The 26,271-nt window shown below is 37.0% G+C and overlaps 1 long non-coding RNA gene across 1 annotated transcript in view; it reads right to left on the reverse strand.

Moving 5' to 3' along the window:
• Nucleotides 1-26,271, reverse strand: part of LOC135362007 (uncharacterized) — a 316,651-nt gene that overhangs the window by 51,288 nt on the left and 239,092 nt on the right. Inside the window, exon 2 of the long non-coding RNA XR_010406308.1 lies at nucleotides 13,782-13,874. This is a non-coding gene — a long non-coding RNA (uncharacterized LOC135362007). The remainder of the gene's footprint in view (nucleotides 1-13,781; nucleotides 13,875-26,271) is intronic.

Genomic DNA, 26,271 nt, shown 5'->3' on the forward strand with positions numbered 1-26,271 from the left:
AAATGAGTAAGAATTTTCAGGTGTTATCTAACCTGTGCAGGTATCATTACTGACAGGATAGAAAAATAATACTACCCCCTGAGGCTTGCTCCCACCATGGTCAACAAGCCAACCTCCCAAAATGTTGAGTAATATCCTGTCTCTATAATGGTAACCTGAGGCAAGTGTGATACAATGCAGTGCTCCTTAAGTTTTACTATGCAGACCTTTCCCCTCAGGATCTAGTTAAAAATGCAAATTCTGATTCAATAAGTCTGGGGTAGAAGCCTGAGATTCTACATTTCTAACAAGATACCGCAAAGCTATACTGAAATGTTGAACCTGCAAAGAGAAAGCTAAATTTGAACTGCAGTTCTAACATTTAATAGCAGCATACAGATGGACAAACTCATTAGTTTTCTTACCCATAAAGTAAGGATAAGTATAACTGTTTTGGCGAGATACTGTAAGAATTGAATAAGATAATGAATGTAGTTGGCACATAGTGGGGATATAACAAATATTTTTTCAGCGTATGGACTTCTGTCAATAGAAAAAGGAGGCTCAAATTGTGTTTATACGCAGAAAAAATAAGCTTCCCCCCCCATAAAAACACCTTCTAAGCCAAATTTTCTCTCATCCAGCATTTGTACAGTTGATATTTTTTGAACCTAAATACAGGACTTAACATTTATAACCATTAAATTTCATCTTGTTAGCTTTGGCCAGAGTTCCAGCCTGTCAAGATTGCTTTGAATTAAGATTCAGTTACTCAGCGTATTAGCTATTGCTCCAAGCTTTATGTCATCTGCAAACTTGATAAGTATGCCTTCTATGTCATTATACATATCATTAAAATGTTGAGTAGGACAAGACCAAGGGCAAAGATATTATACATCTTATTTGTTTTGAAGTAAGGACTATACATGGGGTGGGATAAGAAGCTCAAATTGTTTGACAAATCATAAATCCATTTAACTGAATATTATCCAGCATGCATTTCTCCACTGTTTTCTCTACATGGATTCCATAAAATAGTTTTATAAAATATTTTAATTAAATCAAAATACATTGTCTATGAAGTTTTCTCTCATCTTTCCATCTACAATTTTAAAAATGTGAAACAAAATTAGTCTGACATGACTTATTATTAGTGAACCTATGCTATTTTCTACTAATCATGGTTTTCTTCACTGAATGCGCAACCACAATGCATTTACAACTGGTTTTATAATTTCAACAGACAAAAGTTACTGTTTACTAGTAACATACGTATTCTCTAACTGCAGACATTTTTTTCCCAAAATTCTCCAGAATATTTTATGTGTTTTATCATGTACAAACACATTTTCCTGTATCCTTGTAAGATGGATCCTATATATACCTAGTTCTGAAGACAGATTGATTCAAAGCAGCTAGGTATGCCTTATTCCTTATGTAGCTGTTGGGTTACTTCCTTCTTCATCATTTTCATTCTATTCTATAAAAATACCTAATAATAAGTAATTCTAATTCTTGCTTCTTCTATAATCCATCTTTCTTTCAGGAATGCTTTAAAAAATTTTTACTGAGGTATAGTTAACAGTCTTATATTAGTGTCAGGTGTACAATATAATGATTCAACAATTCTATACATTACTCCATGCTCATCACAATAAGTGCACTCTTAATCCCCTTTATCTATTTCACCCACCTCCCCTCCGGCAACCACCTATTTTTTCTCTATATTTAGGAGTCTATTTTTGTTTGTCTTTTTTTTTTTTCATTTGTCTTCTTTCTTGAATTGCACACATGAGTGGAATCATATGGTATTTGTCTTTCTCTGACTTATTTCACTTAGCATTATACCCTCTAGGCCCATCCATGACGTTGCAAATGACAAGATTTCATTCTTTTCATTTATAGAAATGGAATTTCTATGGATTTATCCATATCTTTATATGGATAAAGAAGACGTGATATATATATGGAGAGAGATGATGATAGAGAGAGAGAGAGATAATGTTTATATATATAATGAAATATTGCTTTGGGAATGCTTTTTAAACACCTAGACTGATGAGAGATCTTCCTTTGCAATCATCACAGTTTTTGTAGATGGTTGCTCCTCCAGCAGTACATTATAGATCCCTGTCCCTTTTCAGTTATCTTTCAACTCTGCTTTAAAATCACTGGCAGTGAGATAAAATCTTTCTTTCCTAGGGCACCTGGGTGACTCAGTCAGTTAAGCATCTATCTGCCTCTTGATTTTGGCTCAAGTCATGATCTCAGGGTCGTGAGATTGAGCCCTGAGTCAGCTCTGTGCTGAGCATGGAGCCTGCTTAAGATTCTCTCTCTCCCTCTGCAGTTCCCAGGTGCTACTCACATTCAATCTCAAATAAATAAAAATAAAATCTTTCTTTTCCTATCTGAAAACACTTTTGGAATAAATAATGATCGTTTTATAAGAAATAACAAGTGTTGGTGAGGATGTAGAGAAAAGGTAGCCCCCATGGACTGCTGGTAGGAATGTAAACTGATATAGCCCCTGGGAAAATAGTATGGAGGGTCCCCAGAAAATTAAAAACAGAACTACCAAATGATCTAGCTATTCCACATCTGGGTATTTACCCAAATAAAACAAAAATACTAATTTGAAAAGATATATGCACCCCTATATTCACTACAGCACTATTTGCAATAGCCAAGATATGGCAGCAACCCACATATCTATCAATAGATGAATGGATAAAGAAAATATAGTATACACATATACAAAACGGAATATTAGTGAAAAAAGAGGAAAACAAATACCATATGATTTAGCTTATATATGGAATCTAAAAAACAGACAAAAAAATAGAAACAAACTCACAAATACAGAGAACTAACTAGTAGTTCCTAGAGGGGAAGGGAATGAGGGGATGGATGAAATAGGTGAAGGAGATTAAGAAGTACAAACTTCCAGCTATAAAATATATAAGTCACAGGGATAAAATGTACAGCATAAGGAATATATTCAATAATATGCAATAACATTGTATGGTGACAGATGGTAGCTATACTTATCTTGGTGAGCACCAAGTAATGTACAGAATTGTTGAATCACTATGTTGTATACCTGAAACTAAACATTGTATGTTGACTATACTTCAGTAATAAAATTAAGAAATTTAAAAAATTATCTTTTTAAAAGTCTTTCTTATTTTGTAAGTCAAAAAGAGAAAGACATGTATCATATGATCTCACTGATATGAGGAATTCTTAATCGCAGGAATCAAACTGAGGGTTGTTGGAGTGGGGGGTGGGGTGGGAGGGATGGGGTGACTGGGTGATGGACACTGGGGAGGGTGTGTGCTCTGGTAAGCGCTGTGAATTGTGCAGGACTGTTGAATCTCAGATCTGTACCTCTGAAACAAATAATGCAATATATATTAAGAAAAAAAAAAGAAGAAGAAGAAGAAGAAGGTAGCGGGAGGGGAAGAATGAGGCGGGGGAAATCGGAGGGGTGGACGAACCATGAGAGACGATGGACTCTGAAAAACAAACAGGGTTCTAGAGGGGAGGGGGGTGGGAGGATGGGTTAGCCTGGTGGTGGGTATTGAGGAGGGCACATTCTGCATGGAGCACTGGGTGTTGTGCACAAACAATGAATCCTGGAACACTTCATCTAAAACTAATGATGTAATGTATGGGGATTAACATAAGAATAAAAAAAAAAGTCTTTCTTATTTTGATATTGTAAAACATCCTACCTTTACCATTCATATTCATATATAATTCACATATAACATCAGTTAAAACAAACGGAAATCTTAATTTGAGTTGCCCTGATATGCCACCAAATAAACCAGACTCAAACATGTGTGCATGCACACACACACCCTGGCTCTATCAGATTCCTTGGTTCTCCACCAGTCTTGTCACCATTCCTTCATAAGCCTCCTTTTAATAGCCTACCTATTAAACATAAATGCTCTAGGTGACCCTGGACTCCCCTAAAAGCAGGGATAGAGATTCTAAAGGGAGTAGAGTCAGGTCTACTTTCAAGTGCCTGTGACTTACAGATTACAAACATGATATATGGCGGCCTCAAAGGAGAACCAAGGAAACTGACATAGTTAGATGCAGGTATGTGCATGCATAGACGTGTCTGAGTTGGTTCCATCAGCTTTGTTTTGATGTGGAGTAACAAAGATTCCTATCTATTTCAAGTAAGTCATCTAAAAGAAACAACATGATGGTACACAGATATGAATAAGGAAGATGTCGTTTTACAATGTGGGCTTAGAGAGGAATAGGGACTCACCAAAAGTCACTTAACTAGTAAGAGATGGAACACAGACGCCACCTCAGCTTATGAGACTCCAGAACTCATTTCGATACAAGACACAAGCACTGGCACTGGAAATGTAAAGAACTGTAGAAGGGTGAAGGAGCATGGGAGTTTAGGGTGATGTAGAGAATCAGATGGAAAATGCACTTTATTCTTTTCCAAGTATTTACCTTGTTTATAATATCCCTTCCCTTCTTAAAAAAAAAAACTCCAAGTTGTCCTGGGTGCTAAATTTTCCTTTGAACCTGTAGAGGCCAGATGTTTCAAGTAGTTTGGAAAGGACTCAAACAAATGAGTTTGGATGATACATAGCCAACAGCCATGTAGCCAAGAGAAATTTCAATCATATCATAGAAGTGTCCCAGGAAAACACACAGATGCTGTTTTTGTCACTGCCCTCTACTTGATACCAATGATACCAACCTCTCCACACATGCCTCCTAAGAACCAAGTTATTTCTCCACCATGCATATCAAAAGAACTGCTGGGCCATGCCATATGGTGTTTGCTTCGGACTTCCTAATGTCCAGTGTGCATATACTCCTTGAGAGAATGCTGGATCACATGAGAAATGCCAGTTTCAAAGGGATCTGGGTAATGTGATCTTTAATACTCCCATCTTTGGGCATAGGAAGGCAACTAGAAGCAGACTGGGGTTGTATTGGTGGTATTGAGCAACCAGGTCTGTTGTGTGGTACATAGCAGACAACTTTCTTCTTTTTAAAAACAAGGTTCTTCTGGGCACCTGGGTGGCTCAGTTGGTTAAGCGACTGCCTTCGGCTCAGGTCATGATCCTGGAGTCCCTGGATTGAGTCCCGTATCGGGCTCCCTGTTCAGCAGGGAGTCTGCTTCTCCCTCTGACCCTCCCAACCCTCCCCCCTCTCATGTGCTCTCTCTCTCAGTCTCTCTCTCTCAAATAAATAAATAAAATCTTTAAAAAAATAAAAAATAAAAAATAAAAACAAGATTCTGTATGAGAGAGGGAGAGGGCATGCACACAAGCAGGGAGAGGGGCAGGAGGAGAGAGAGAAGCAGGCTCCCCGCTGAGCAGGGAGCCCAATGTGGGGCTCGGGGCTTGATCCCAGGACCCTGGGATCATGACCTGAGCCAAAGGCAAACGCTTAACTCACTGAGTCATCCAGGTACCCCAGCAGACAACTGTCTATGTCCCCCTTATCCTTTCTAAGAAATTTGCTTCACATCTCAGGCAAACTAGTGGGATTGCTCCTGCATGCACTCCCTAAGGAGAGACGTGATCAAAATTGGTGCCATCTCAAGGTGTTTTCTAATAGTGTTACAAAGCAATGAAAGTTCAGTGTACACATCATCAGCCTTGTATTTTTCCTACAGCATATTTCAACAGCAATTAAAGGTTTGAGGGTTTTTTTGGTTGTGTTTTCATGTTTATAAAAACGCTGGTGGTTTTGAAAGGACAGATGAATAGGCTCTCTAAGTATGCAGGGAAAGTAAGACAAAACTTTCAATTCCATAAAGCACTGCACAAACTTACCTTTATTGCCAGCACAATCTGCCGCTGGCTTTAAAAACAATAACTGCATCTTTTCATTTCTCTCTCTTAAAAAATTATTTGCCCCTGTTCTCAAAGAGATTTTCATTTTTCGCCATGCTTTCAAGAATTTATAAATCTCAGAAGTCAATTATTAGAAGAAAAAGGATATCACTGAGAGTAAACATGAAGTATAAGATCTGGGAGATAAATGAGCAGAAGGAAACTCAAGGGTATTTTAAAGTTATTACTGATTCCTTCTCCAGAGTGGAAACCAAAGGTTTGTAATTCCTAAATTAAGGCCTTGAGATTAACACTAAAACACTACATTCTTATGTCTGTACAACTGAATAAGCCATGAGTGGCTGAATCCTCAAATTACCACTATAAAGGAGTTTTGTGTTTTCGGGGTCTTACCTGCCTCTACTTGGGCCCTAAGATATCTTGGTGAATGACATCATCCTAAAATATATTTTTTTAAATGAGACATATAGGATTTTAGGGCCAAAATACCTGTTTTGTATATGCACCTATTCTGTAGCCCCCAAGTTCATGGGTACCTCTGGGTAGAGAACATCTGCTTGTCCTTTCAAGATACACAGAGCTAGTCATCTCTCGTATGAGAATTCTTAGGTCTACCCATTGCCCAGTGCTTAAAAGATATACAGTTAAACCACTATAGGAGTTAGGGCACTAAATAAGAAGTTACTATACATGTCTGCATATTAGGCAAGTCATTTTCCCCCAAATTACTTCTCCCTTATATTAGATTCTTTATAAATTTGTCATGCTACATATTGTCTTATCAATTAGTTTGGAGAACAAATTACTATTCCAACATTAGCCTAAATCACTGGGTTTCCAGCTTTAGTGTACATCAAAATCACCTGGAGGGCTTGTCAAAGCCCAGATTGCTGAGCCTCCCCCCTAGTTTCTGTTTAGGTCTAGGGTAGAGCCCATGCATTTTAATTTCTAACAAATACACAGTTGATGTTGTTGCTGCTGGTCTGTGGACCTTATTTTGAGAACCACTACTCTAACCAGACTACTTTTAGATCAGTGGTTCTCAACTCTGGTTGCACATTAGAATCATCGGGAGACATTTCAAAAACTAGAATTCTGAGGCTCCATCCCAGATAAATTAGATTATAATATTGCGGAAGGGACCACCAGGGTGTACTACTCATAGTTCTTAATATTTTTCTGGTAATTCTAGGGTGAAGCCAGGGTTGAAAACACGGGTTTTAAATGCCAATCAATTTCAGCTAAAATAATGAGTTTTTTAAAGAGGTGAATACATTTGACCTTGATTCAGTAATTATTCCTGGGGCATGTGACCTTACATTTGCAAATGATGACACATGATTAATTTGTGGAAATCACTAATATATGCCTAAAGGAAAGAAAAGAAAAGAAAGAAGTAAAACTGCTCTTATCACGTAGGAATGAATGGGTTTTTTTGCAGTGTGGGTTAAAGTTTCTACTAGCAGTATCACAGGAAGTGGAATATTCTGAACAATATCAGTGGAAGAGAAAAGGGTATCTTCTGGAAGACCATGTAAGAGTAACAGAAGTAGTGACTTTCGTGATCATGCAGACAATGATGTTGAAGGTGTAGAGACTGAATAAAAATGTTCAAAAACTGTGAGACCAGAACAAAGCAATTTTAAAATAATAACTGGTATCTTACATAATGTAATTTTAAACATGCATGTGTAACTCCACTGATACATTTGGTATTTTCAATAGACATTTGACCAATCTATATCCCTATAGTTCATGTATACAAGTTAGGCACCATTTTTTATTTTGCCTACTAACTAATTTGGATACTATGTCATATTCTGGCATACACAGAATTTTTGACTGAGAGACTCAGTGATGTATTTCTGAGGGAGGTGGCATTTGAGCTGGCCTTCATACAATAACTAGGTATTCATCAAGAAATTCAACATCAGAGAGGCCTTTTAAGCAGAGGAAACCACAGGAGTGAAGGAATGGTAGTAAGAAAACAAAAGGTGAGTTGTGAGGATGCGAAGCTGAAAAAGTAATACATTGCACTATATTATGGAATCTTTGACATCAGTAGAAGGAAATTTTACTTTAATTCACACTAAATGGTAAGTATTGGAAATCTATTCATTATTCCTCACCCCTCTTCAGCCTCTACTTCTTCAAAGGGATCTTGAAACTTGCAAAGATGATTCCAAATGGTGCTTAATACCTGCATTGCTAGTCCTCACTAGCAAAATTATGCAATTCTATAGCCACAGATTGCCATGGGCACTTAGAGATTCCAAAGAAAATTATTTGTCACGTGAACTTAGTATTTCATTTATCTATTGGTGTATAGCAAGCCTCCCAACATTTAGTGGCTTACAAAAACCATTTATTATCTTCCATAGTTCTGTAAACAGACCAGGCATTTCTTCTAGTTCACGTGACGTTGGCTGAGATGTAGGGATATCTGGAAAGTTCAAAATGGCTACACTCACATGGCTGGCTGCCAAATGGTTGCTCAGCCAAGGGTTTCAGCTGAAGGATTTAGTTCTCCTCTGGATAGGACTCACCACATAACTACTTGAGCTTTTTCACAACATGGGATATGTGGGTTCTAAAAGGTCCATTCCAAAAAGGCAAATGAGGAAGCTGCAGATCTCCTAAGGTTCATCCTTGGATGTTACACAGTTATCACTCAAGCGGTATTCCATTCCTAACTGGTCATGGGGACAGACAGAACTCAAAGTGAGGGAAAATAGACTCTACCTTTTGATGGGGGCATGGCAGACTACAGTACAAAAGAGTGTATGAGATGGGAGATACCGTTGAGGCCATCTTTGAAAACAGCATCTATCACACCTATACACGAGTCTATTCACTAAGCCACACAGACAGACTTCAAGACTCAGCAGTCAACCTGATTGAAAACTTGTGCAAAATGATGTAACATTTATAAGTTGTCTTAAAGACTAATGGGAAAATAAAAATTGGCTCAGACTGAGTAAGTTCATCAGGATGAGATATGAGACACAGACAGAACCAGCTGCAAAGTTAACTGCTAAACAGTAGGTACTGGACCATAATAAATTCCAGGTAGTAAGGTGGGTCTGAGTTTTAACTTAACTGTGGTATGTATACTTTTCCAAAACACCTGTTTTCCTCAATTTGATTATGGTAGCAATGGTGATAGCAGCAGAAGGAGCAATTGTAGAATACAACAAAAAAATCATAATCACCATTTATTGAATTCTTCCTCTATATTGACCACTGGAAGCCATCATTTAATTCTCATCAACATTTAATTCTCACAGCCACCCTATGAGAAAAGTACTACCATCTCAATTTTACAGAAGAGAAAATAAAAGCATGAAGAGGTTATACACTTTGCCCAAAAGACATAGCAGGTCAGTCTCATCAGACTAAAATGAGGGCATTGACTGGGCTATGTTCCTTTCTGAAGGATCTTCTTCTTAGATCATCATGGGTCTTGGCAGAATTCAGTTCCTTAAAAGCAGATCCCTGTATCTCAGAATTAGCAATGGCTCATTGAGTCTTTCTCCTGCTGCCAGAAGATTCTATGGACTCATGAGATCAGATTGGGACCACCTGGATAAACCAGGATAATCTTCTTATCCCAAAACCCTTAGTCTTAATCCTATTCTCAAAGTCCCTTCTGCCATATAAGGTAACATATTCATGGGTTCTAGAGATTAGGACCTGGACATCTTTGAGGGACCACAAATACCATCAAAGAATTTTATATTAAATCTGATGGATTTGATTTTTGCCACTGGACTGTATTTCTAGTAAACTAATACATGATATAAATTATGTTTTAATATGTGTGATAATCCATTCCTATTGAACAGAACAAATTACACTTTCCTCAGCTTTGCCCAAACCTGTGAACTTAAACCTGATGATTCCTGAGCTAGCCCTAAATAATGCTGGAGTGTTTCAAAATCTCTTACCTAACATCAAAAAAAATTAAAAGCAAGTGATTTTTATCATAAGCTGGACATATCTGGGAGGAACTTTCTATTTTCTTTTTTTTTTTTTTAAAGATTTTTATTTATTTGACAGAGAGAGACACAGCAAACGAGGGAACACAAGCAGAGGGAGTGGGAGAGAGAGAAGCAGGCTTCCCGCCGAGCAGGGAGCCTGATGCGGGGCTCGATCCCAGGACCCTGGGATCATGACCTGAGCCGAAGGCAGACACTTAACGACTGAGCCACCCAGGCGCCCCAGAACTTTCTATTTTCAACACATACTTTGTACTGGGTTCCGCCTAAAAAAATAGGATTCCTGTATGTCATTAACATGACTCTTTTTCCCCTGACCTTGCCATGTTAGCCCAGGCCACTTGACTTAGCTCTAAGCCCTGGTTTTCTGATTTGTCTCTCAATCCCCTTGCATTGATCAGACTGTTGGCTGAAAGGTGACATCCTCTCTGACTGGTGCGAACTCCTCCAACTGTGCTTGTGTTCCAGGCAGTGGTCAGGTCCCCCTCCAACTGAGATGGACAATACCCAACCATAACCCAGGACTCTCAGCTCCAGGAGGGCCACTTACTCAAGACACCTGGTGCTATGCCTAACCACTTAGTGATGACAAACAGGACCTAAATTGGTCCAAATTCCCAAATTTCACAGTACTATGACTCGGTCTGCTCCTGAAACCCAAGTCCATGCTTACTCTTGATCTCCCTTAAAGGCTCCACCATTCATCCATGCTCAAGTTAAAAACCTGAGAGTAATTTTCAATTCCATTATGCCTTTATCTCCCACTTTCAATCACCATAGTGTGCTGGTTACCCTAAGATAATGGGTAAAGAAGGAGTACTGGATTTGGCAGGGGAAATAAGAGCTTCTGTTTTAGAGGAAAAGCCCAACTTTCAATACCAGCCTTTCAGAAATGCTCACCAATGAAGCTGCCCCGGGCCAGGGGAGAAGTTTCTTTATAACATCTGGAATTAATAGAGACTTCTATACTTCTATTGAGATTTGAGAGCTCTAGTTCTAGAAGAAAGAATATTAACCTTGGAGTCTTAAATATCTGGTTTCCTATCCAGGGTCTGCTACTTACTTTGACAAATGTTTCAACTAAGAAATGCAAATAGCACCTACCTCATGTGGTTATTGTGAAAATTAAATGAGATAATGAGTATGAAGGTACTTTATAAACTGCAGATGTCAGCTGTTATCTTTATGATTATCCTACTAATGCCCCGCTATCTCCATTGCAGCAAATATTACAACTGCTCAGGGCGTGGAGGGGAATATTTTAATGCTAATCATTCAGACTCATTCATGGGACCATTTACTTTTGTTTTACTATGTTAGCAGACATCATTTCATTCTAATCTTGTCTATCAAATTATATTTTGGACAATGTTCAGTCTAATCGAACCTGCCAATATTAGGCTTGGCTCTACTTAAAGATTCATTCAACTACCTTCTCCAAGAGCACAAGCCAACATTTGTGCATATTTGTATCATAAATCATACACTAACAAGATGCCAACGGCCGTCACTTCTTTTATTAATCAGTCTCCGATTCCCAGGAATGAATTAGCCCCTTCTTTCTCTATTTTCCATCATGTGTTGCCAATACTATTATAGCATTTACAATATGGCATTGTACTGCTGTCTTTGACCTTCTTCTCTATGAGATTGCAAGCAACTTTAGAATGGAGATTTAGTCTGTATTCTCATTTGCGGTACACAGTAGATAACTAATACATGTTTATTGAAGCAAAGGAAGAAGTATATGACAGCCAGGCTATAGAGGACTTTGCCCCTTATAGAGCTACATTACTCTAGCATACTTTAGGTGTTCAGAGATTTCAAATAAAGGAGAAACAAAGTAATGAAAAACTATTCTTTCCAAAAATTTCCAATTAATCTTTCTATAGCATGTTTAAAAGGTGTTATTTGTTGTTTGTAAGTGCAATGTAAATTAGATTAATTCTTCCAAACACTTCACATTAGAGATATGTGGAAGAAGCAGTTCCATTATCTCAGCCCCTAAATGTAATGTTGTGTGCCTTCTGGAGAAGGGGACAGCCTGGGCTTTATTCAGAGAAGAAATTCAGTATTACAAAGAGAACATGGATGTGTTGATGTAAGGGAAGATCAGACAGGGAGAAGTCTTTCCCATTTAGAAAGTTGCTCCTACCAGTATTTTAGTTACATATTTTCAAAATTATAACATCATCTACAATGTTATATGTTCTTAGTTCATCTTAATATTTTAGTTAAAAATAAGCCATGTAACCCCAGGATAAAATACAAAAAAAAAAAAAAAAATTCTGTGCTGCAGGTTGCTGTTTTTGAAAGCACTGTTACCAGTGGAAAGTAAGATCCTCCTGAGCCAGATGTGAGTGCATCTTCAGGTTTCCAATGACCACCAAATTATACTTTATTCTCATACTTCTCAAATTTTAATGTGTACACAAATGCCCTAAGGGTCTTGTTCAAATGCAGATTCTGATTTAGAAGGTCTGGGACAAATCTTGAGAGTCTGCAATTCTAACAATTTCCCAGGTGATGTCCAAGCTACTGATCTGCTGACCAAATCTTGAGTAACAAGGTTCTAGTAGACACTATGAATTTAAAAATTCACCATCATTGAAATTTCCAAGGTAAACTGCCACTGTATTTCCCCTATGCCAGTAAGTATGAAGATTTTCCCTATTAACATCTTTTACTTAAGAGAATAACTGCTTTAATAAACAGCCTTGAAACAGACTGAATCTTTTAGTTAGCATGAATTTAATCACTATATGAATTGTGGCTCATGCAATGATTAAGAAATGATAATGTCTTTGGCAGATAAGTTTAAGCTAAAATTTCCCTTTAAAATTCCTTTCTCTATGATCCAATTCACATGTGGCTTCTGAGATACCTTACTAAAGGTACAGTCTGGTAGTGATGCACTGTAGAGCCCAAGTCTTAACCCAGAATCAAAACTGAAATGCCCATAATGCATAGGAATAAAACAGATGGTGATCTCATGGGAAAATCTCCTAGTAATGAGATAGCTCTTGGGATAATTTGACTGACCAGAAGAGCCAATCCATTCCTTAATCAGAAATGACAAATTGAAGAGCCTTAAAAGTAAAAGAGGATGTGTTTTTCCAGTGTTTGCCATATTAGATTTTAGCCATGCCCTACAGTTATAAAACTACATCCTCATCAATCCATGGAAACAAAATCACTTAATTTGGCTAAGGATTCAAGAGTATAATTTTTAAACCAAAATGGTAAAACTACACTCATTAGACAGTATAAATTCTTCCATGGGAGTATTCAAAATCTGTCAGCCCTCACACTCAATTTGAAAAACTTCCCACTGTCACTAATCCTCTTTGTTCTCAGTTTCATGTCTGCCTTAATCAGTTGACATACTGTATAAAGTTGTGCATAAACTAAATTTCAATTACAGAAATCTTATTTTAATTCCAAATAAGTTACTGTTTTCTGTGAGGAATTCTATGTCAAGAATTAAATCATCCCCAAATACCTCCTAACATATATTTTGCAAGTTCCATACACATATGTCTCATTATTTTAATGCAGAATATATCTGTACTTTCACTTTACACATGACCCAAATATCTATTTTAATTTGACAAAGGAAAACTAACATCCATGGTATGGGGAGGTACCTGGGGCTACCAAGAGAAGGAAGTGGTTACCAAAAGCAGGACTGGAAGGGCAGGGAGAAGACATCAACCACGAGCAAGAAAAGCATTTGTACAGAAGGGCCATTCTGTTCCCTGTAATACAGGTGTAGAGTCACTTCCCTCCCACTGGCCAAACCCAATCCCAGTTGGTAATTTCCAAAGAGGTCAGACTCCTAAAAGAGCAGGGTAGAGAAGTTGGAGATGGAACTTACAGGGCCCTAAAGGAATACTAGGCATAGTGGAAAGTAAGGGAGCATACAGCAAATCAGGGAATTAAAGGAAAATTCACTTACTGAATGTTGAGACCACTAATCTCTCTGCCATCAGCTCCAGAATTTCAGCAGCCAAGCTTTGATGCTCCAAGAAAGAGACTGGATGGTTCATCTCTGGAGAATAAACATAAAATGAAAGGCTAGATTAAAAATTTAGAAGATAAAATGAAGAAAAATTTCCAAAATGTAAAGCAAAAGACAGAAATGAAAAATGAAAGAAAAAGGGAAGTAAAGGATCAAGCCTTAAGTTCCAACCTTCAATATGACTAATAGTAATAGAGTTCCAGAAAGAGAGATGAGAAAACATGGAGAGAAAGCCAGCAAAAAAAATACAGAATTTTCCAGATGCATTTCCAGATTGAAAGGACTCACTAACTACCCAGAATAATACATTAAAGCAGGCCCTCACCAAAGAAGCACTGGCATGGAATTTAACAACACTGGGACAAAGTGAATATACTACAAACTTTGGGAGGGTGGGGAAGGGAAAGCAGGTTACATACAAAGGATCAGAAACTGGACCGTTGGGGTACCTGGGTGGCTCAGTCAGTTAAGCATTTGACTCTTGATTTCTGCTCAGGTCATCATCTCAGGGTTGTGAGACTGACCCCTTCATGAAGCTCCACACTCAGCAGGAGTCTGCTTGATATTCTTTCTCTTCCTCTCCCTCCACCCCTCCCCCACCTCAAATAAATAAATCTTTAGAAAAAAGATATCAGACAGTTTCTGACTTTTTAACAACACAAAAAGCTAGAAGGCAATGGAGCAACACCTCCAAACTTTTTTGGGAACATTATATCCAAGCTTTAATTCTATACTCAGCCGAACTATCAAATAAAACCTTTTTCAGGTATGCAACATCTCCAAATGTTATCTCCTGGCTTCCCTTTCTTATTTAGCTACCAAAACATGTGCTGTACCAAAATGAAGGGTGTAAACCAGAAAAGAGGAGGAAATACAATGCAGAAAACCTGGATCTCGGGAACACAGGTATCCTGGAATGACAGACATGTACCACTCATGGAAAGTAGTCCAATTTGGAACTGAACTAAATAGCTGATATATTTCAATGCACTAAGGCAAGATTTAGATAATTTGGGAAAGGAGCTGAACTACTGACAAGTGCACAAAAAGTGAACTAATTAAAATACAAGGTAATTATTAGCTTCAGGGGAAAATACATTGCAAGAAATGGAAAAAAAGACTCACAATATATTATGCAGTTCAGTTACAGATAGTGTTTACATAGTTCAACGTAAACAATGAAAGCTGCATCAACTTACACTATGATATAACTGTAATAGGAGAACAGACAGACAGCAAATCTGAACGTGTATGGATGGAGAGAAATGGAAACTAAATCTTCATTTTCCTTTCTGGGATGTCAACCAATAATATTCAAATCTGGGAAATTAACAAGCAAAAATAAAAATATGTTATTTAGAGAAATGCAGATAAATGCCCAAAGGTAACAGCTGAAAGATGATTGTGTTTTTCTGTAATTTGTATAGAATATGTGGAAATAGATTTCTTTCTGCATTAAAGACTTTAGTGAAAATTTTTAAATGAATTTGAATTATAAAAGTAATTTCAAAATTTAAAGGTTAAATGCTCCTAAAAATGTGTTTCTGTCATTTTGAGGTATGATACCTCACAAATTGCAGCATGCAATTTTTATCTTTCTTTTCATGATTATTTTTAAATTTGTTTACCTGCAATGTTTGTTATAGTTTCATAAACATGATTACATGTTACAGAAAATGATTCTGCCTGTTACTTTGTTTAATAAAACATGAGTGAAGAACCTAGATGCATCTTTGAGAATTTCTGCTCTTATTATCATATTGATTAATCTCTGTACCAAGGTTATATTATCAAGATTGAAACTACTTTTTTAAGACTGAAACTACTTATAAAAATAGGTATCACTCCAAAGACTTCCAGGGAAGACGGCAGAGTAGGAGGACCCTAAGCTCACCTCATCCCACTGATATAACCAGGTAACACCCACATCAGTGTAGATAGCCCAGAAAATGCCATGAAGACTGGCAGAATAGACTCCCCATAACTAAATGTAGAGAAGAGGTACATCAAAGAGGGTAGGAAGGCCAGTGATGTGGTGGGGAGCTAAATGGACCCATGAGACTGTGGGAGGGAGGGATGGTGCAGGTGCAAAGAGGGGAAAGGATGAGACCACATGCCAGGCACCCCAGACACAGGGGACCCACAGGGGAAAATGAATTCCCATAACATCTGGCTTTGAAAATCAAAGTGGAGCTTAACAACTAGAACTTTAAATATCAGCTGGCTGGGCTTTGAGAGAGCCTGGAGAGCAGAATCACAGCCCTTAAAGAGACAGCACAACAAACAGCCCTGCTGAGATCCAGCACAGAAACAGCAGTTTGAAAAATGCCTGGGTGGAAGGGAGGCTTATTTATTAATCTCAGAGTATGTGCTGGAGGTTCAGGGATGTTTGGGGGGACTTCTCAATGAACAAAAGAGCTGGTAGGCACCACTTCCCACACCCACCTCTCAGCCTAAATACAGAGACACCTGTGGGAACCAGTAGCAGGAACCTTCTTCACCTCACTTGCTAACAGTGAATGTCCCACCCCCCACATTACCTTGCAAATACACCCCCTCCAACATCCCTTTGGCCAGAGCCCATCCAAAGCAGTGCCACAAGCCTGGCACTGGGCAAGCAGCCATGACAGGGGTCAGCACCACTCCAAAGAGACTCCTGCCGCAAGGAGAGGGGAAGAAAACCACACAACCCAGTCCAGCTGTGGCACCAGCAGCAGTCTTGGGGCAGATATCTGGTCTCACTGCAGGCCTCAATAACCAATGAAAGTTTCTCAGGGGACAACACAGAAGCGCCCTACAGTTTGGTGCTACTGCATTTCTGGCAAATGCCTGGTCTGACTCAACTCAAGCTAAAGGCAGCCCCACACTGGCCCAGTAACAGCACAGGGACCAAACTCTGCCCATCACAGGTAAAGAGAGCCATTGCAGACAACTGGACTGAAGGAAAAAGTGGCTCAGTCACAACAGTAAGAAACACACAACACACAAAGGAGACACCTCTGAAGCACCAGGCTCTGGTGAATAGGAGACACTTCACTGCAGGGCACTACAGGACCACTCCTTCTTAAGGGCACTACTTTCAAGAGCAGGAAGCCTAGGTCATTTTCCTAAAACACAGAAACACACCCAGAGAGTTAAACAAAATGGGGAGACAGAGGAGTATGTTCCAAATATAAGTATAGGACAAAATCACAGCAAGAGAGCTAAACAAAATGGAGATAAATAATACGCTTCATAGATAATTTAAAGGAATGGTCATAAAGATAATCATTGGACTTGAGGAGTGAAAGACCTCAGTGAGACCCTCAATATAAAGACCGAAAACATAAGAACCAATCAGAGATAAATAACTCAATAACTGAAATTTAAAATACACTAGATGGAATGAATAGTAGACTTGAAGAAGCAGAAGAAAGAATTGGTGACCTGGAGGACAGAGTAATGGAAAGCAATCAAGCTAAAAAGAGGAAAGAAGAAAAAAAAAAACAATAAAAAATGAAGAGACTTAGGGAACACAGCAACACCATCAAGCTTCACAACATTCATATTATAGGGATCCCAGAAGGAAAAGATAAAGAGAAGAAGGAGAAAATGTATTTGAAGAAATAATAGCTGAAAATTCCTGAATCTGAGGAAGGAAACAGAAATCCAGATCCAGGAGGCACAAAAAGTCCCCAACAAAATCAACCCAAGGAGGTCCACACCAAGAAACACAGTAATTAAAATGGCAAGAAGTAGTGACCAAGAATTTTAAAAGCAGCCAAAGAAAAAAAAATAGTTATATAAATGGGAAACCCCATAAGACCATTGGCTAAGTTTCCAACAAAAACATTGCAGGTCAAAAATATATGAGTGTCACGATAAAATCAGAGTGAAAAAAAAAAAAAAACCCATAACCAAGAATACCTTATCCAGCAAGGCTATCATTAAGAAGAGAAGGAGAGAGAAGAGCTTCCCAGATGAACAAGAGTTAAAGGAATTCAACAACACTAAACCAGCCCTACCAGAAATATTAAAGGGGACTCTGTGTGAAAAGGAAAGACCCTTGGCAGAAGTAAAAAAAAAAAAAAAAAAAAAAAGAGGTAGGAAGCAAAAAAGCGATAAAATTAAGTATAAAAATCAGCCAATGGATCCACAAAATAAAAGGACATATGGTATGACATCACAAACATAAAACACAGGGGGAGAAAAGTTAAAAAATGCATTTAAACTAAAGTTTCCATCAAGTTAACATAGACTGCTATATGCAGAAGATGTTATATAGAAAGTGAAAGGTAATCTGAAATCAAAAACTGGCAATAAATATTCACAAAATAAAGAGAAAGAAATCCAAGTACATTACTAAAGCCAACAAAGTATGATAGAAGAGAGCAAGAAAGGAAACAGAGAACTACAAAAACAACTAAAAAATAACAAAAAGGCAATAAGTACATACCAACCAATTACTTTGAATGTAAATGAACTAAATGCTCCAATTAAAGGACATACAGTAAAAGAATGGATAAAAATGCATGACCATCCATACACTGCCTACAAGAGATTCATTTCAGATCTAAAAAAGACACCAGCAGATTGAAAATGAGGGGATGAAGAAACAACTATCATGAAAATGGAAGTGAAAAGAAAGCTGTGGTAACAATATTTATATCAGACAAAACAGACGTTAAAACAAAAACTATAGTAAGAGACAAAGAAGGACACTATATAATAATAGTAGGGGACTTTAACACCACACTTACAACAATGGAGATGTCCTTCAAACAGAAAATCAAAAATGAAACAGTGGCTTTGGATGACCTATTGAACCAGCTGTATCTAACAGATATATTCAGAACATATCATCCTAAAACAGCATAACACATTCTTTTCAAGTGCACATGGAACATTCTCCAGAAAAGATAACATATTAGCCTACAGAACAAATCTCAACAAATTCAAAAATACCGAAGTTATACATCTTTTCCAACCACAACACTATGAAACTAGAAATCAACTGCAAGAAAAAAATTGGAAAGAGCTCAAATACATGAAGGTTAAATAACATGCTAGTAACCAATGAATGGGTCAGCTAAGAAAGAGAGGAAATAAAAAAATACATGGAGACTAATGAAAATACAATAGCCCATAATCTTTGGGACACAGCAAAAGTGATTCTAAGAGGGAAGTTTATAGCAATACAGACCTACCTCAAGAAGGGGGGAAAAAAAAAAACAAACCCTCAAATATACAACCTAATCTTACACCTGAAGGACTTTTAGAAAAAGAACCAACAAAACCCAAAACAAGTAGAAAGAAGGAAATAATATGGATTAGAGAATAAATAAAACAGAAACTAGGGGCGCTTGGGTGGCTCAGTTGGTTAGGCGACTGCCTTCGGCTCGGGTCATGATCCCGGAGTCCCGGGATCGAGTCCCGCATCAGGCTTCCTGCTCGGCGGGGAGTCTGCTTCTCCCTCTGACCCTCCTCCCTCTCATATGCTCTCTCTCTCTCATTCTCACTCTCAAATAAAAATAAATAAAAATCTTAAAAAAAAAAAAAAACCAGAAACTAAAAAAACAATAGAAAAGATCAATGAAATCAGGAGCAGGTTCTTTTGGAAATAAATCAACAAAATTGATAAATCTTTAGCCAGACTCATCAAAAAAAAAAAAAAGATATATAGAGAGCAAACAAAATCAGAAATGAAAGAGCAGAAATAACAACACCACAGAAATATGAAGAAATATGAGAGTATTATCAAAAGTTACATGCCAACAAATAGGACAACCTAGAAGAAATAGATAATATACTAGAAACATGTAACCTTCCAAAACTGAAACAGTGAGAGATAGAAAATTTCAATAGACTGATTACCAACACTGAAATTGAATCAGTAATCAAAAAACACCCAACAAACAAAAGTCCAGGACCAGATGGTGTCACAGGTGAATTCTACCAAATATTTAAAGAAGAGTTAATACCTATCCTTCTCAAACTATTCCAAAAATTAGAAGAGTAAAGAAAACTTCCACATTTGTTCTATGAGGCTAGCATTACCCTGATACCAAAACCAAATAAAGATACCATGAAAAAAGAGAACTACAACCCAATGTCCCTGATGAACACAGATGCAAAAATCCTCAACAAAATATTAGCTAACCGATTCCAACAACATATTTAAAAAATCATTCACCACAATCAGGTGGGATTTATTCCTGGGATGCAAGACTGGTGCAGTATTTGCAAATCAATCAACATGATACTTCACCTCAACAAGAGAAACGATAAACACCATATGATCCATTTGATATGCAGAAAAGCATTTGATAAACTACATGTATTCATGATAAAAAAATGTCAACAAAGTAGGTTTAGAGGGAACACACCTCAACATAATAAAGGCCACATATGAAAAACCCACTGCAAACATCATACTCAATGGGGAAACACTGAGAGCTTTTCCCCTAGGGTTAGGAACAAGACAAGGATGTCCACTCTCACCACCTCTACTCAACATAGTACTGGAAGTCCTAGCCACAGCAATCAGACAACAAAAAGAAATAAAAGGCATCCAAATGAGCAAGGAAGAAGTAAAACTTTTATTATTTTCAGATGACATGATACTACAGAAAACCCAAAAGATTCCACAAAAAAACTACCAGAGCTGATAAATGAATTCAGTAAAGTTGCAGGACACAAAATCAATGTACAGAAATCTGTTGCATGAGTATACATCAATAATGAAGCAGCAGAAAGGGAAATAAGAAAACAATCCCATTTACAATTGCACCAAAAAGAATAAAACACCTAAGAATAAACTTAACCTAATAGATGAAAGACCTGCACTCAACAACTATAGAACAATGATGAAAGAAATTGAGAACAACACAATTAGAAAGATACTTCACGTTCATGGATTGGAAGAACAAATATTGTTAAAATGTCAATACTACCAAAGCAATGTACAGCTTTACTGTAATCCCTATGAAAATTCCAACAGCATTTTTCAAAGAACTAGAACAAATAATATTAAAATTTGTGTGGAACCACAAAAAGACCCTGAATAGCCAAAAGGATCTTGAGAAAGAACAAAACTAGAGGTATCACAATCCCAAATTTCAAGATATACAACAAAGCTGTAGCAATCAAAACAGTATGGTTCTAGCACAAAAATAGACACATAGATCAGTGGAACAGAATACAGCCCAGAAATAAACCCACATATATATGGTCAATTAATCTTCCACAAAAGATGGGGCACCTGGGTGGCTCAGTCGTTAAGCGTCTGCCTTCGGTTCAGGTCATGGTCCCAGGGTCCTGTGATCGAGCCCTGCATCAGACTCCCTGCTCAGTGGGAAACCTGCTTCTCTCTCCCCCCGGCTTGTGTTCCCTTTCTAGCTGTCTCTCTCTGTGTCAAATAAGTAAGTAAATAAATCTTTTAAAAAAAAACTTCCACAAAAGAGGCAAGAATATGCAATGGGAAAAAGTCTCTTCAACAAATGGTGTTGGGAAAACTGGACAGCTACATGCAAAAGAATGAAACTGGACCACCTCTTCATACCATCCAAAAAAATTAACTCAAAATGGATTAAAGACCTAAATGTGAGACCTGAAACCATAAAATCCTAGAAGAGAGCACAGGCAATAATTTCTCTGACACTGACTGTGGCAACTTCCTTCTAGATATTTCTCCTGAGGTAAGGGAAACAAAAGCAAAAATAAACTATTGGGACTATATCAAAATAAAAAGCTTCTGTACAGCAAAGGAAATAATCAACAAAATTAAAAAACAACCTATGGAATGGGAGCAGATATTTGCAAATGACATATCTGATAAAGGGTTAGTATCCAGAATACATAAATAATTATAAAACCCAACACCAGAAAAACCAAATATTCCGATTAAAAATGGGCAGAGGGCATGAAGAGACATTTTTCCAAAGACAAACAGTTGACCAACAGACAGATGAAAAGATGCTCAACATCACTCATCATCAGGAAAATGCAAATCAAAACCACAGTGAAATACCTCACACCTGGCAGTATGGCTAAAATCAACACAAGAAGTAACAAATGTTGGTGAGGATGTGGAGAAAAAGGAACCCTCTTGCACTGCTGGTGGTAATGCAAACTGGTGCAGCCACTCTGGAAAACCATATGGACATTACTCAAAAACTTAAAAATAGAATTTCCTTATGATCCAGTAACTGCACTATAGGTATTTACCCAAAAAATACAGAAGCACTAATTCAAAGAGATACATGTACCCCTATGTTTATAAGAGCATTATTTAGAATAGATAAATTATGAAAGCAACCCAAGTGCCCATTAATAGATGAATGGATAAAGAAGTGGGGAGTGTGTGTGTATGTGTGTGTGACAGAGTATTACTCAGCCACGAAAAAGAATGCAATCTTGCCATTTTCAAAAACATGAATGGATCTAGAAGGTATTACCACTAAGTGAAATAAGTCAGAGCAAGAAAGATACATAGTATTTTACTCATATGTGGAATTTAAAAAAAAAAAAAGAGTAAAGAAAAACCAAAAAACTGACTCTTAACTATAGAGAACATACTGATGGTTACCAAAGGGGAGGTGGATGGGGTGGTGGGTGAAATAGGTAAAGGGGATTAATACTTATCACGATGAGCCCTGAGTAATGTATAGAATTGTTCAATCACTATTATACCCTTGAAACTAACACTGTTGTTTACTGGAATTAAAAAAAGAGAAAGAAAGTAAATGTAATTAAGTGTTCAAAAATAAACAAGTAAGTAGAAATAAAAAACAGCTATTATCCATATTGGAGTAGTGGAACTTTGAAATACCTGGAACTCTGGTATATAATAGATGAAAATTATAAATCTTATTTTCTAAGACTAATGTACTTTATCAAGACTTTAATGACCACATTCTAATAATGACATTTTTCCATGACAATATGAAGAGTGTACTTTAGAATGCTAAATTAAATTCTGTTGCTTCAACATGCCAACACTATAGCACATCAGCAATATAATTTTTCTCCTCCACTTTGTATAATGCCTCCTAAAATTTGTGATAGGAAAAATTTACCTTACCCATTTGAACATTCTCCTAACTAAGAAAAAAGAGGTGGATAATTGCTGCATATTGTTTTTAATGAGTGGATGTAAAATGAGAAGTATGCTGAGAAATATAAAGATTTACCTATAATTCATTTGCACAGTAATTTGAAAAGAACCTTGTCCCATGACTACTTAGAATATGCAAAGTGAATAGGAGAACCAAAGTGGTAAAGCACCATTATAAATTAGTATTTTTCCAATGAAAAATAGTAATATCAGGCTTTTTGATGCATTTAATCTTGAAAACAAGCTTGCAAAATAAGCACAATTACTACAATACCTATTTTATAATGTAACAAACATGGCCAAGTGCAGAAATCTGCCCCACTCAGAAGTTAGAGATGTAGAATGTGAACCGAAGTATCTTTGAGCAGTCTATCCTTTTAGACACTATCCTAAAATGTTTCATATTTAACTTGTACCTAATGATGAGAGTCAAAGGTACTTTTTTGTGTTGGAAATTTAATATCAGCTGAACTTGTCCTTCATTTATTTTCAATTTCAATGAATTATTTCCAAGCTTTCTAGTCCAAGCCAATCTGGTTTTCTTAAAAAACAAACAAACAAACAAAAAACTGAGATGAAATCAGGAATCAAAAATCTCCCAACAAAGAAAAGTCCAGGCCCATATGACTTGACTGGTGAATTCTACCAAATATTTAAAGATGAATTAATAACAATCCTTAAGCCAAGATGTCCTTCAACAGATCAATGGATAAAGAAGATGGGGTTCATATATACAATGGAATATTACTCAGCCATCAGAAAGGATGAATACCCACCATTTGCATCAACATGGATGGAACTGGAGGGGATTATGCTAAGTGAAATAAGGCAAGCAGAGGAAGACAATTATATGGTTTCACTCATATGTGGAACATAAGGAACAGCTCGGAGGACCACAGGGGAAGGGAGGGAAAACTGAATGGGAAGAAATCAGAGAGGGAGACAACCGTGAGAGACTCTGAACTCTGGGAACCAAACTGAGGGTTACAGAAGGGAGATGGTTTGGGAGATGGGGTAACGGGGTGATGGGTATTAAGGAGGGCACATGTGGTGATGAGCACTGGGTGTTATATGCAACTAATGAATCACTGAACACTACATCAAAAACTAATGATATACTATATGCTGACTAATTGAACATAATAAAAAAATGAAAAAAAAAATCCTTAAATTCTTTCAAAAATTGAAGAGAAACCTTCCAAACTTATTTTATGAGGCCAGCATTATAATGTCACCAGAGCCAGATGAGGACACTACAAGGAAAGAAAATTATAAGCCAATATCCCTGATGAACATATACGTAAAATCCTCAACAAAATACTAGCAATCTGAATTTAACAGTACAGTAAATGATCACCCACCACAATCAAGTGAGATTTATCTCTGATATCTGAGGATGGTTTAACACATGCAAATCAATCAATGTAATATACCCCATTAACAAAATGAAGGATAAAAATCATACGACATGTCAAAAGATGCAGAAAAAGTATATGACAAAATTCAACATCCTTTCATGATAAAAACTCTCAAGTTAGGTAAAGAAATAAGGCAGTTAAACATAATAAAGGCCAGACAAGAAAAATCCACAACTAACATCACACTCAATGCTAAAAAATCAAAAGCTTTTCCTCTAAGATGAAAAACAAGACAAGGGCCCACTCTTGACACTTCTAATTCCACATAGTACTGGAAGTCCTAGTCAGGGCAATCAGGCAATAATAACAATAGGCATCCAAATCAGAAAGGCTGTAGTAAAATTGTCTATTTGCTGATGACGTGATTACAGAGAAAACTCCAAAGATTCTAGCTAAATTCTGTTAGAACTAATAAACTTAGTAATGTTGTAAGATACAACATTAACAAACAACAATCCATTGTGTTTCTATACACTTATAATTAACTATCCAAAAAAGACACTAAGAAAAAAATCCCATTTACAATAGCATCAAAAATAATAAAATACTTAGGAATAAATTTAACCAAGTAGGAAGAAGATCTGTACACTAAAAACTATAAGGGTGCCTAGGTGGCTCAGTTGGTTAAGTGACTGCCTTCAGATCAGGTCATGATCCTGGAGTCCCAGTATCAGTCCCACATCGGGCTCCCCACTCAGTGGGGAGTCTGCTTCTCCTTCTGACCCTCTCCCCTCTCATGCTCTCTCTCACTCTCTCTCTCTCAAATAAATAAATAAAATCTTAAAAAAAAACTATAAAACAGTGATATAAGAAAACAAGAAAGACACAAAATACATCCTGGGTTCATGAATTGAAAAAAATATTGTTAAAATGTTCATTCTACCCAAAGTGATTCAATGCAATTCTTATCAAAATTCCAATGGCATTTTTCACAGGACTAGAAGAAACAATCTTAAAATTTGTATGGAATCACAAAATACCCCAAAAAACAAAGAGATCTTGAGAAAGAACAAACCTTTCTCACTTGTAAAGAGATACCATAAACTCCATGGAGACAGAGACTCTAAACATCATGGCATTACAATACATATATATGCATTATATATGGTATATATTTAAGTTCCTGATGATCTGTAATCTGATCTGTATTCCGAAGTCTTCATAACTGAAAGTGAAGAAATGGAAAAAGATATTCCATGCAAATGGAAGCAAAAAAAAAAAAAAAAGCCAAGGTAACGATACTTATATCAGACAAAACTAACTTTCAAACAAAGGCTATAGCAAGATGCAAAGAAGGACATTACATAATTTAAAAAGGACCAACACAACAAGAAGATATAACAATTGTAAATATCTATGTACCCATCATAGGAGCACTAAAATACATAAAGCAAATATTGACAGACATAAAGGGGGAAACTGACAATAATATAGTAATAGTTGGAAACTTTAACACCCCATTCACATCAATGACTACATCATCTACACAGAAAACCAGTAAGGAAATAGTGACTTTCAGTGATACATTAGACCAGATGGACTTATCAGATATATACATAACATTCTATCCAAAAATAGAAGGTACACATTCAAGTGCACATAGAACATTCTCCAGGATAGATCACATGTGAGGCCACAAAACAAGTCTCTTCAATTTCTTTCATAAGCGTTCTGTAGTTTTCAGAGTACAGATCATTTACCTCGGGCTAGGTTTATTCCTAGGTATGTTTCAGTTTTGGTGCAATTGTAAATGGGATCAATTCTTTGATTTCTCTTTCTTCTGCCTCATTGTTAGTGTATAGAAATGCAACTGACTTCTGTGCACTGATTTTTATATCCTGCAACTTTGCTGAATTCCTGTATGAAAGAAATTGAAGAAGACACAAAGAAATGGAAAAACATTCCATGCTCATGG

This window comes from Mirounga angustirostris, unplaced genomic scaffold (genome assembly GCF_029215605.1).
Source record: "Mirounga angustirostris isolate CCGP_5_RB_7025 unplaced genomic scaffold, mMirAng1.0.hap1 SCAF_11, whole genome shotgun sequence".
Classification (NCBI taxonomy): Eukaryota; Metazoa; Chordata; class Mammalia; order Carnivora; family Phocidae; genus Mirounga; species Mirounga angustirostris.